We start from the raw sequence: 12,054 nt of genomic DNA, 5'->3' as shown, positions 1-12,054 counted from the left end.
ATATTTAGAATTGACATTTCTTTTAAATGATGCTCTGTCAATAGAAATAGTACTTAACATAAGAAAATATGCAGCTCCTCAGATAGAGAACCACTGACATGGTCTGAAACCACAGAATATAATCACATTATTAAATCTTTAATATTAAAACTGGAGCTGCACTGTAGAACAGGAGAGATACTTTGTGAACCCAAAGAAGACTTAATATTCCCACATACGCCTTATATTCTGTGATATTTATTATATATACCCATACCCCTGGAGGGTCTTCCTAGATCACAATCAGACTATATTTCACAATTAATTATCTGTCGAGAAATGCTTGTCAGTCTGGCTTGAGAAGAATACAAGTCATATACTTGTAAATACATGCATTAATAGGCCTGGATATAGTAAAAGTCCATGGGGGAAGCCTTCAGCAGTTGAAAATCAAATGATGATTGTGACTTACTGAGACTGTGAGCTTTTTGCTTGTGCAAAATCTGGCAGAAAATGAGGTGCAGTTTTTTTCGTTTTTCTTTTTGCATTTTTAACCCAATTAATTTGTAGTTTGAGGTGTGACAGCAGTAAGAAGCAAAAGTGGAAGAGCAGAATAATCAAATGACTTCCTCCCTGGGAATTAATAAACCAGAAAGTGCTAATTTCACCTTTGATTGCGTGCGGTGTTTAATGCCTAAAGAAGGCATATCTAAACTTCTCATCATGTGCCCAGTGTGCCTACTGTTTTGTGCTACATGCTTTATACTGTGCTGTGCCCTTGGCAGCAGAGAACAAACGAGGGGGGGGGGGGGGGGGGGGACACGTGACCCATAATGTTTAGACATTGATCTTTAATCAAAAAAGACAGGAAACATCTGCAAATATTTCTCATCTAAGCTCTTAAATGTTTAATATTTAAATAGATAAATGAGGGCAACACTGACATTGTGTGGAGGTATTGCCTGTATTAGCTTGTACTGTAGGTCTTCTGTGGTCAAATGTTTCAAATATACAAGGATAGATGATGTTTACAACATCAGCTAATACTCCTACTCATTCTTTCACCAGATGTTATTATGCACCTCCTTTTTTGTAAGACTGATGTTCATATAAAGATAAACAGTCCAAAATATTTATGAACACTGGGCTTGTTTCTGACCTTTCTAGCATGAAATGGTGAAATGTCTGCAGTGACGAAAGCAGCTACACAGCTTTTTTAAAGTGTGAAAATGATTCAAATCTGAGCCGTATGTTTGATTTGGGTGTTTTTATTTCCAAACCCGTGACGTTAAAGCAGCTCTACGTAAGCAAAAATGTGGGTGGGTGATGGTGATGACACAGTGGACGAGACACATGCCTTTGGTGTGAGAGACCTGGGTTTAAAATCCACTGTGAAAAACCATTGTGTCCCTGAGCAAGACACTTAACCCCTAGTTGCTGCAGAGGCATGCGACCTCTGACATATATAGCAATTGTAAGCCACTTTGGATAAAAGCGTCAGATAAATGTAAATGTCTTGAAGTCAATCATCTTATTATATAACTAAATTAAATTGAGCAGGGGTGTGTTTGATTTCTTATGAACTCAGCCTTTCCTTTGTGAGAGGAAAATGGTATTGTTTCTTTTTTTAAAGTTACACAGTGATGATATAAACTATGACTGCAACGATTACTGCATAAATCATTTGGTCCGTGAAACACCCATCACAGCTTTTCAAAAAAGCTACAAATACTCTGGAACCCACAGATATTTGGCATTTTCTTTTGAAATAATGACTGAAATGATTGATCAATTATCAAAATAATTGTCTGTTATGGACAAATCTGGTAACCGCCTTATCATTACAGCTCTACTTTAATCTATGTGCGTCCCATTAAGTTGCAGTAAGTAGCCAATAGCATCACTGCTACTTTGAACATTAAACACATAGTTTGAACTGCACTACACAAACAAGTCTACATGGAGAAGTTATTTACATGATGAGAATCTTTTGGTTCACAGTTCAAAAAAAACCTGAGCCATCACTCAACTTGTAAAAGGAATTTACATCTCAACTAACTGAGGCATTCAAATAAAACTGAACCTTGCAGTGCCTTACAAGATTCAGGGGGCAAATAAAGAAGGCAGACTGAGTAACTTTTCAGCACAGCCACCCACCAGCTGCCGGAGCATAAATAGTAATGTATCATTATGGCTGCGCTAAGGGAAAACACCCTGTGTTTTAGTTCTTTGTGGAGATCATGTGGCAATCGGTGGGAGTGTTCATGGAGCTCTCGCTTAGAAAAACAGGCTAAATTAGACCTTTATGATGCAGCCACGTAGACCCTCTGAATCTCACAATGACAGTTATGGAGATTTTTTTACTTGTGTTTCTACTTTAAGGGAACAGTGTTTTCAATGCAATTGATTGTGCTGGCACTGGAAGCTTATGAAATTGACCTTGAAATTAATTATTCATACATTTTTATTTATATTCCATAAATATCACACAGTAGATTTTCTTTTTTTGTTGTTGTTGTTAAAATAAGGTGATGGTGGTGAAAAAAGAACGTTCAATGAATCTATCTGTTTTGCTGCATATACACTCGGCTGCAGGTTTGTCTGGAATGAGCTCCGTGGCAGATGACTCGGTGGTGTGCCCCCCCACATGATGCAACGCACCGCAAGTCCATATTTCTTTGAACATAGGCTTTTTATGGCAGTCTACCAAATGTTTCTTTTTTGTTTGTTACTGTTTTGTTGCCTTTCTTTTGTTCTGAAGTTTAGCAGTTGCCACAAATATACTGTCTGTAGATAAAAGCATTAGTGTTAGTATTGCTATTACTTTTCTAATTAGGATTTGTATTTGATGTGATATTAAGATTGGATTAAATCCTAAAAATTCCAATATACGTGCCAAGAATTGTAATACAGTCAGACACAACACAGTATATTCTTATGTTATCTCACTGTCTGTGCTTTAATCTTAAGATCTAGGCAACAAATACCAAAAGAGCAACACCAATGATAAAATTTGAGAGGAAGTGATTTGTTTTTTAAACAGAAGATTGCATGTATGGTGGTTTGGGGATTACAGGTTGATTGTTTCTTCTTTGAATATATAACTTTTGAAGGTGGAATCAGCAGCTCCACAACATCTGAACGATTACATAATATGACTTATTTTTTCCCTTCGAAGAATGGTGCTGCTTTGGTTCATCGTGTCTTAAGCACAGTTGATCATCAGTATGTCCTATTTCTTTGCAGCATCTTTTTTGGCCCACGTATTTCTGACATAGAAATATTTGGCTGCCATGTTGCCTGACAGAGTGCTGATGAATTCCTGGAATGAGATCCATGAAGTGGCCTGTTTTCCCCAAGTGAGAGCAACTGTTAAATATGCATGGCTGAAAAATAAATGATGCAGACTTCTTAGGAAATGTTGATGTTCGTGAGCGACGTACGTATGATATACTAGTCTGTTTTATTTGGTAGTTTCAATCTTGATGAAGCTGTCATCAAGACTCTGTTTCTAGGTGTGTACCTTCCACAAAATGGAAGCTGCTTTGTCTGTGTGGCCAGTTAACTTAATCTTGCCTGACTATGGATGTGTTAAAGTATAGATTTATCTATTGATGAGATGGGACGTAGATAGTGATTTGTCTTTGTTTCCCCAGCAGGGTGAGTAATAAGTGATTTTCTCTTTGCCCCTTTGATTTGTCAAAACAAGTTGGATTTTATGACTTATCTGGCTTGTTCGATTCTTTTCCACCACAGTTTTGCTCATACTTCTACTACATTCTGCAGTGACCATATCAGAATATCCATAGTATGCATTTGATATCTCTGCATCTTTATGTTTAAACCAATACCAACCATTCAGTATTCAGCAGCTCCAAAGAGTTCCAAGGCAGAATAATTTTGCGTTAATGATCTGGATAAGCCGATGATTAAAAACAACGGAATCAAGAGCTGCATGGCTGATGCAGGGGCTAAACACTTACCTACCCCTGCAGAGATCCAGGTTCAGTTTCTGCTAAGTCTTGCAATCCAGTTCACCCAATTGTCAGTGACTCGTTCATAAATGCAACCAGAGACAGTCAGACACGGTCCTAAAAAACCTGAAAATAATTAGACTTGAAAAATTAGACTTGAAAAATCTCCATCAGAGAGAGAACATCAACACCGGCAGCCACATGATGCCAACCAATTTAGGAGCAGCCTCAGTTAAGCAGAGCAGCAATACATGTAATTTCCCATCCACTTCACTGTGTCACTTTCAGACACTCATGGCTGTAAGGATAGTAATGTTGATCGGTTCACCACTGTGGTCTGGAATGAAATATATTGAAAACTATTAAATGAATTTGCCATGGCAAGTACAGATATTTATGGGAATGAAGCCCACTGATTTAGATGATCCCGACTTTTCTTTTAGAGCCATAAGCAGGTTGATATTTCTGCTTTTTAGTAAATGTCTCGACAAAGATTCAATGGATTGCCAAGAAATTGGGTACAGACATTCATTGTTTCCAATGGATGAATCCTACTTCAGGTCAATATTTCAATTTGTCCAGTACTTTATACCCAAATACCTGCAAAATTAATGACATTCCCATCAGCATGTGTTTAATGTTAATTAGCAAATATTTGCAACACAATAAACTGGTGAACATGGTAAATATTATACCTGCTAAACATCAGTAAGGTTGCGTTGTCACTAGTTGTTTCCATCAACATTTTTTCATGAGCATTTTGATGTATTACATTAGAAAAGAGCTGAAGGAAATGGCAAAATTTTGAAAAAATATTTTTATGCTCACTTCTACTTTTTTTTTAACTTTTTCATAAAATAATTAATGTGTTAAATGGGAGATGGATACACCTTTGCCAAATAATTTTTCTCAGATCCATTGTCTTTCGGTCCATGTGACTGGTTTTGTTTCTGGTTTGCCTACTTCTTGTATTCTTGCATTTTCTGTTATTTTTTTTCTTTTTTGTGATATTTCAGTACACAGTACAGGCTACAATATGGCATGTTAGCATTCTGATGCTGGTATTTAGCTCAAAGTACAACTTCAGAGAGCTGTGAGGATGGCTAAAGTAGCTTAGTCTTTTATCCATGTGATGATTATTACACACCAAGTGATCAGAGCTGATAAACCCGAGACCAAAATACAACCCAACCCTACTTTACTGAGTGTAGTTTTGACCCAGCCCAACTCCAAGTCCGACTCCCAGGCACTTTTAAAGTGGGAAAGATCATAGAAGATAGCTTGAAGATCTGCTTGTCTTAAACCTTGAACAGATAACGGATCAGAGGACCAGGGCAAATTGCTAACAGGAGGCTAGATTTTAAAATCAAGTCAAGCACTGAACTAAACATCTGGAATTTGATGAGGTTTAACTCCCCTGTTCTTCTTTTGTTGCTTTGTTTTTGCAGTTGAATGTCCCTATCTTTACATTTATTAAATGTTTTATTGATTTTCACACACCTTCAAAGGATAACACTCTGACATTCTCACTTCTCAGTCCCAAAACCACAGTAGCTCGAAGTTGTTGATGAGAAACAAAGCAACTCAAAGTTTTATACAAAGCTTTTCATTCACACTTGAAGCTGCAGTTCACAACTGTCAGAAATGTAGACATAGTTCAAACAGCCATAGTTTTGACATCTTCACTGTTAAAGAATACTGAGAAGAACTAAAGATCAATTCACACTCACTTCACACCTCACCCATCATGCTGAGCATCTACTATTATTTGAAATGATACACTTAAAGGCATTCACAGGTTTCATATAAATTCTCTGAAAGGAAGATGTTTTTGTTGTTATTTCCCGAGCGGTGTATTCCAGTATGCAACCACGTGTGCTTTTCAAGTACAAGTCAGAGGATTTCCAACAAAGTAATTTACAAGGGAGCAGATCTGATTTGTGTGCTCGGAGAGTATAATCATTAGCTGTCGTAACAACAACATTGGTTGCTATAGCAATGACAGAGACATATGTGCATGGCAGCAAGCATGTCCAACAAAAGCTCTTAGGTTACAACAATATGGATATTTCAGTCAAATTAAGTTTTAATTGCATTGGAAACCACCTTTGTAACCATTATCAGCACACCTGTCATGGACCCTCAGTTGACACTGTTTGAAAATATTTGAACACATGTCTGCTCTTTTTCATCTACATGGATGCTGCTTAAATTTAACATAAGAATACTGAGTATATGCCTAAGCCATAACAATACAGTGTCACTGTTCAGTAAGCTAGAAGCTGCAGGGATTAAATCGGTAACCTTTTGCTTACTGCATTATTTTTCTAAACATAAAGAGCAGGCCTGCATTTATTTATTAAAGTCATTATTTGTTTAATATGCTGATTATTTCCCCGATTAATTAAGTGATTGCTTGTGTGCATAAATTGCCAGAAAATTGTGAAAATACCCATCACATTTCCCCAGGTGATGCCTTTAAATGTCTGATAAGCAGTTCAAACCGCAAGGGCATTCAGTTTACTATGTTAAAAGACAGTGAAAACCAGCAAATATTCACGTTTGAGAAGCTGGCACCCAGAAGCAAAATTAAAAAAATGTAATTGTTGCAGATTAATTTTCTGTCAATTGACTGATCACCTAATTGATTAATCTTTTCAGCTATAACTCAGATAACACTGATGTTTTTAAAGTGTTGCTCCTTTTTGGGAGCAGCTTCAGTTGAAGCCAGTGAAATCTTTATGTGAATTAAACAGCCTTTGACTTTTGAAGGTATCATAACTAATTCAACTGGGTCAAAATTCTCTCCCTAGTCCCTCCCTTTTATTTGAGCGTGAAACTTGTTCTCTGTACAGTGCCATTAAAAACTCCAACAACACAGTGTCTCAGATTTTATAGGTTTTCATTACAAAATATGTAAATATTCATTTTGTGAATATTCAGGCAATATTTGAAAACATAAAATCCATTCTGGCTCACTGTCACACTGTCATGGCTTACTGAGACACTTGAATAGAGTTAATGTCATTAGTAACACTTGTGTTTTTCCTGCTTTGACAAGTCAAAATGTCTGCACGACTCTTACACCAGAGATCGATACTGGACCATTTCATTAAAATCATGGGTGTCTCATTTCGGTACAAACCCTTTTTTTTAAGCATTTGGAAGAAATGTATTTTTTATGTTTGTATGAAAATATTTCAATAAGTAAAAAAACATATATTTATATATTTTCTGAGCTGCAGGGTGCTTTTATGAGTCATCTTGGCAATGTATGTTTAAAGGAAGCAGCTTTACTGGAGCAAAATCTTAAACATGAGAAAATATACATATACAATATGTGTTTAAGATCTCCCGCTGTGACAGACTTTTAGAAAAATGTGTTATCATTCATTTACACATGAAAACTGTGAACCACAAATTTCCATATGATAATTTTGTCACGTCACGGTAATATGGAGAGACGATAACAGAGTAATATTGAAATATTGCCCATTCCTACATTCAAATGTGTTTTCTATCTTACCCCTCTCATTTAATCTTTTTGATTGTAGGACACTGTTTTCTTTTTATTTCCGGCGGTACAAGACACTAGTTGATGTTGATGAGAACAGACTCTCCTGTGGCTTTAAGCTCGCGTTCACCCTGAACCATCTCATCTGATATTCTCCCTATTCCTTTTCCCCTGGATTATGAATAAAATAATCATTGTTTGCTCAATGAAATTTCTACCCCACTTCCCTCCGCTGATGATTATCTTGTTTAAAGTATATCAGCTGGAAAATATACTCTGTAATTTGAATGCCAATGATTCCTCCAAATATGTTTGGGGAGAAACATAATATTGTGAGCTCTTATTGCTTTTTTATCTTTGGAAATGCCTTTGCAGTTTCCATTCAGAGGCTCAAGATGGTATGAAATGTGCAATTAGACAATCCTTGCACCTGTGAATATGACCTTTATACTGTGAGAATAGACTCTGACAGTTTGTCTGTCTGATCATTGTTTTCTGATAAACAAAACTGTGTGTGTGAGAGAGTATGTGTGAGAGTGTGAATGGTGTTGTGTGTGTGTGGGGGACTGCTGGTTAGCCTTGCTCTGCTTCAGCATTGGCCTATAGCTCTCTTTGCTCTACCAGAAGCTTTAATGAAGATGGCCAAGTGAGAGTTAGTCACCCCTCTCTTCAGAGCTCATGGAAGCTTTTGCCGGCCATTATGTTTCCTCGAGGGCTCTATTTTGTAAACACATATTTCTCGGTCTGTGCGTGTGTATGCAGCAATGAGTGTGTGCGTGTGTGTGTGTGTGTGTGTGTGTGTGCATAGGGAGGGCTCTCTTTTGGTTTGGGTGGGTGGCCTGGGTCAGTGGATGTGTGAATTGAATGACTGTCAGGTTTTTACACTGCAGCCTCTCCTGCTAATGCTCAGCCATCTGGCTGTGATGCAGGTGTGAAGTATTGAACTCTCAAATGCTTTTCTAGAATTTTCCAGACAGGTTTTTTCTGAGAGAGAGAGTGAAGGAGCAAGACAAAGAAAACACACCATCATCTGTGAACGCTCTCTAACTGTAAGTGCTCATTTTTCCTTCATCTGAGCCCCTCATCCATTAACGATGGGCGGTTAAAAAGCTCAGCAAAATGCTCCAGAAGTCTAGCATCCCCATCAGCAATGTTTGGACTGATATCTCCCCTGAAGGATAATTGAGTAATATTCAATTGTGATCGCTTTAAGTCTATTCAGTTTCTGCATCAGTGCTGCAAAAAATTTGCCTTATAACTACCTTTTGTGTCTACTGTAAGAGTTGAAATTAATAATCTATCCGTGGTTCTGCTGGCTTGAATTTCTGGAGTGAGTTAGACAGATGGTTATAGCTGGGATTTCAAAGTGATGGAGTAAAACTAACATTGCCTGCCTTCGCCAATTCTAATTCTTTTATCCCAGCGAGTTGCACTTAACGAAAGCAGTCCCTTGTTGCCTAAATGAAAGTGCACAACAAAGCAAATCTGCTGACTGTCACTACTCAGCACATCAGCCTGCTTGGGTGCCACACCATACTGAGCAGAGCAAAGTGAAGCAGCTTTCTGCACTCGACTGCTTCTTCCTTCAGGCTGGCGGAGCCCAGAGTCCTGAGAGGTAAATGGATGAATGGAGGCTTTATGGAGATGAGGAAGTGTAATGGTACTCTCTTCTCAATCCCGGTGGCTAGAACAGTAGCTCTCTGTGTCTTTTATCAGAGACATGAAAGGAGGACAATAAGCCTCTCTGCTATCAACAATATGGTGTCATTTGAAGCAGATTATCCCTCTGTTGAAGTAGAGGAAAATAAAAGACTAGGAGACAATGGATAGAGTTAAGAGCCAAGGTTTCTCCTCCCATGAGGAAATCCTCCTTTCTGCTTTGTCTTATTTCAAAAATCTAATCTGCCAAAGTGCCCACTCATTGTCATGTGTGGAAACATTTCACACTTACTTTCCTTATATAAATGCCAAATTTAAAGTTTTCTAAAGGCACAAGGCAACTTAAGGCACTCTCGTTTGTCCTTAATCTGAATGAGTCTTAAATGACTTTCTTATATCCAATTAATGTTATCCCTGTGCCCACTGATACTACTGTCATTTTGCTCATGTCATTTTGTTGCTTAGTTGTTGACAGCAGGAAGGCAGTAATGCTGGGTAGATAACGACTTAACTGTAAACTAAACAAAAATTCATAATAAACTAAATTTAAATTGGAGCAGCAGCTGTGTGAAACCCATGAACTAATAAACAGATTCATCACAGTTTTTCTTAAATTTGACCTAATTTAACATCACAAGGTAAATATAGCTAATAAACTGACATTAGTGAGTTCACTTACTTTAAAATAAATGTTTGTGTTATGTAGTATGTAAACACAGTTTGTGTCAGGACTGTAACTGCATGCACTCCATTATTAGGTGAGAGGTGCAACATTGCTTCACCAAGATGTGCTTCAGTTATAAAAAACAACAACAACAAAAAACACTAAAAACCAAAAGTATCTTCTCATATAAATGTAGAAATACAGAGGGAAAGAATAGAGGGGGCACCTACATACAGAGTAAATTCTAACTGTCTGTTTGGGTTTATTCTTTGGATGCTTTTAACACGTCCCCTATGTGTTCTTACCTGTTCAAATTAATTATGGTGCATTTGTCTGTACAAAATGCTTGTTTTTTGTTTCTACCTATTTGTGGTCCACGAATAGTCTGGACCAATATTGATCATAATGAATTATTTCTTTTTGACACCAGAAAAGATAAACAAACGTTAAGAAAAGTGCTGCATGACCTACTGTCAGTCATCGATATCTGATTTCCCCACGTGGATCCATGTAGCACTGATGATGCAGGATGACAGGAGCCAAACTGTCCAGTCAGTGAGTTACCTGTCAGTCCATATGTCAATGCTTACAGCTCTTGATGTGTTTGTAAATGTCAGTGTGAGCACGAACTGGACCAAAAACTGGACCATTTTGGGCACCAACTGCCCCCCCCCCGGCGAGGGACATATGCATAAAATACTATAGACTGTATGTAACTCCTGGGTTTGAGTTAAAAGGTGCTTAGCAGCATATACGTGTTGTCATATTAGGCTCTGTCAATTTAAGAGGGTAACTTCTGACCCTGAGCTGTGACGGACTGTGATGTTGTTTTTGATCTTGAGGTAACTTAGTGACAAGATGCAGAAGACAGAAAAGTGTAATTTACTTAACATACAGACAGTTAGTAGCCTGGCTAGTTTATAATATGTGTGTCTCACTGCTACACAGTTTTGTGTATTGTACTGTGTGTAAGAGCTATACAAGTCTGCAGATAGCAACAGGTTATCACTATCGCTAACAGCAAGCTAATGTCAAATGGACACTGTCCCACTGACCTGACCTGTTAAGCACCTTTGGCTTTGATGGAAAGCGTCCTGTGACTGTTTTCATCTTCATCTTTCTGAGAGGATTGCAAAACATGAGAACAGCAAGAGTAACCTGGATGATGCTGTGAAACTGGGCTTATCATTACTTTAAAGTGTAAATTTCACGGCCCGGCACACGCGATCCATTGAGCAGCATAACAAACAGGTGGAGGAAAACAGCTACGAGCTACGAGACAGGTGGATTGTAACTTTTATTAAACTACATGAAAAAATTAGTCGGCAGACTCTCTGAAAAACTCCAGAGTCATCCAGAAGTTTGCCCAGAGGATAAACCGCCGTGCCGCCTTTCTCCTTACATGAGCCCTCCGCTGTGGTGAGTGAAAGCATCTTTTATCATCCTGACTCTGTGCTATTGCGCCATGCATGGGCCAAATTGTTGTGCTGGATTGATTGATACTAGGCTATGGATTGTGGCTGTTGTCATGATATTGTTGTCATATAGCCGCTTTATCCAAGATTATGCCAACTCGCTGGCTGTATGAAAGGTACAGAGCCAAAAAGGGGATATATATTGGCGGACATTCTTTGATTGCTGGATCTCTGTGGAAAGCGGCTCTAGATCTCTTAAAACTTGTCTGTTGTCGACTTCAGTGGTGTTGAGCTTACTGCTCTTTGCTTATGGCCCTGTAGGCTCATTTTATCTGAGCTTGGTTGTGTCTGCTTAAATATTGCATTCTTAATTTAGATTTGTGACAGTGGTACTGTAACTTGTGTAAATTAACTCCTCTCGGTGGAGCTATGCCGTTTGTTGACATGTTAAAAACAGTGGCAAGAGTGTATTGTAATTTTACTGGCATCTATGTTTTGAAACCATTTTTATAAAGTTGTATAGTTAATGACACAACTCTGTACAGACATATGTATATTTCAGTTAGTCTAATATTGTTATAGGGTTGTGTGGTGTGGGGACAGAGAGGACCCAAAAGCAGCACTCTGAGGGAAGGAGGTTTATTGAGGGATAAAGGGGTAGAGGGACTGGAGAGGAGAGAGAGGTGGATGTCGGGGAAACACAGGCATGGGGAACCAGGAAGACTGGGGGCCAGGGAGCCAGGGAACACTGGGGCCGAGGAAGCGAGGAGCAGTGGGAGAACAGGGAGGACGCCGTGGGGGTAGTCTGAGGAGGAGAGGGCCGGTGGATGAGCCCAGCCGACTGAACGG

General features: G+C 38.5%; 1 protein-coding gene across 5 annotated transcripts in view; it reads left to right on the top strand.

Moving 5' to 3' along the window:
• cadm1b (cell adhesion molecule 1b) overlaps positions 1-12,054 on the top strand; it is a 146,226-nt gene that overhangs the window by 23,602 nt on the left and 110,570 nt on the right. Inside the window, exon 1 of one of the 5 annotated variants that reach the window (XM_038692596.1) lies at positions 3,188-3,338. The exons of the other annotated variants lie outside the window; for them this stretch is intronic. The gene's annotated coding sequence lies outside the window, so the exon portion shown is untranslated. Of the gene's footprint in view, positions 1-3,187; positions 3,339-12,054 lie in introns of those variants that run through there. 5 annotated transcript variants of the gene reach the window in all.

The sequence above is a fragment of the Micropterus salmoides genome, unplaced genomic scaffold (genome assembly GCF_014851395.1).
Source record: "Micropterus salmoides isolate LMB-PRFRI ecotype aquatic unplaced genomic scaffold, ASM1485139v1 Ms_hic_scaffold_3, whole genome shotgun sequence".
Lineage (NCBI taxonomy): Eukaryota > Metazoa > Chordata > Actinopteri > Centrarchiformes > Centrarchidae > Micropterus > Micropterus salmoides.
The sequence above is the reverse complement of the archived record's forward strand: the minus strand, read 5'-3'. Positions and strand labels throughout refer to the sequence as shown.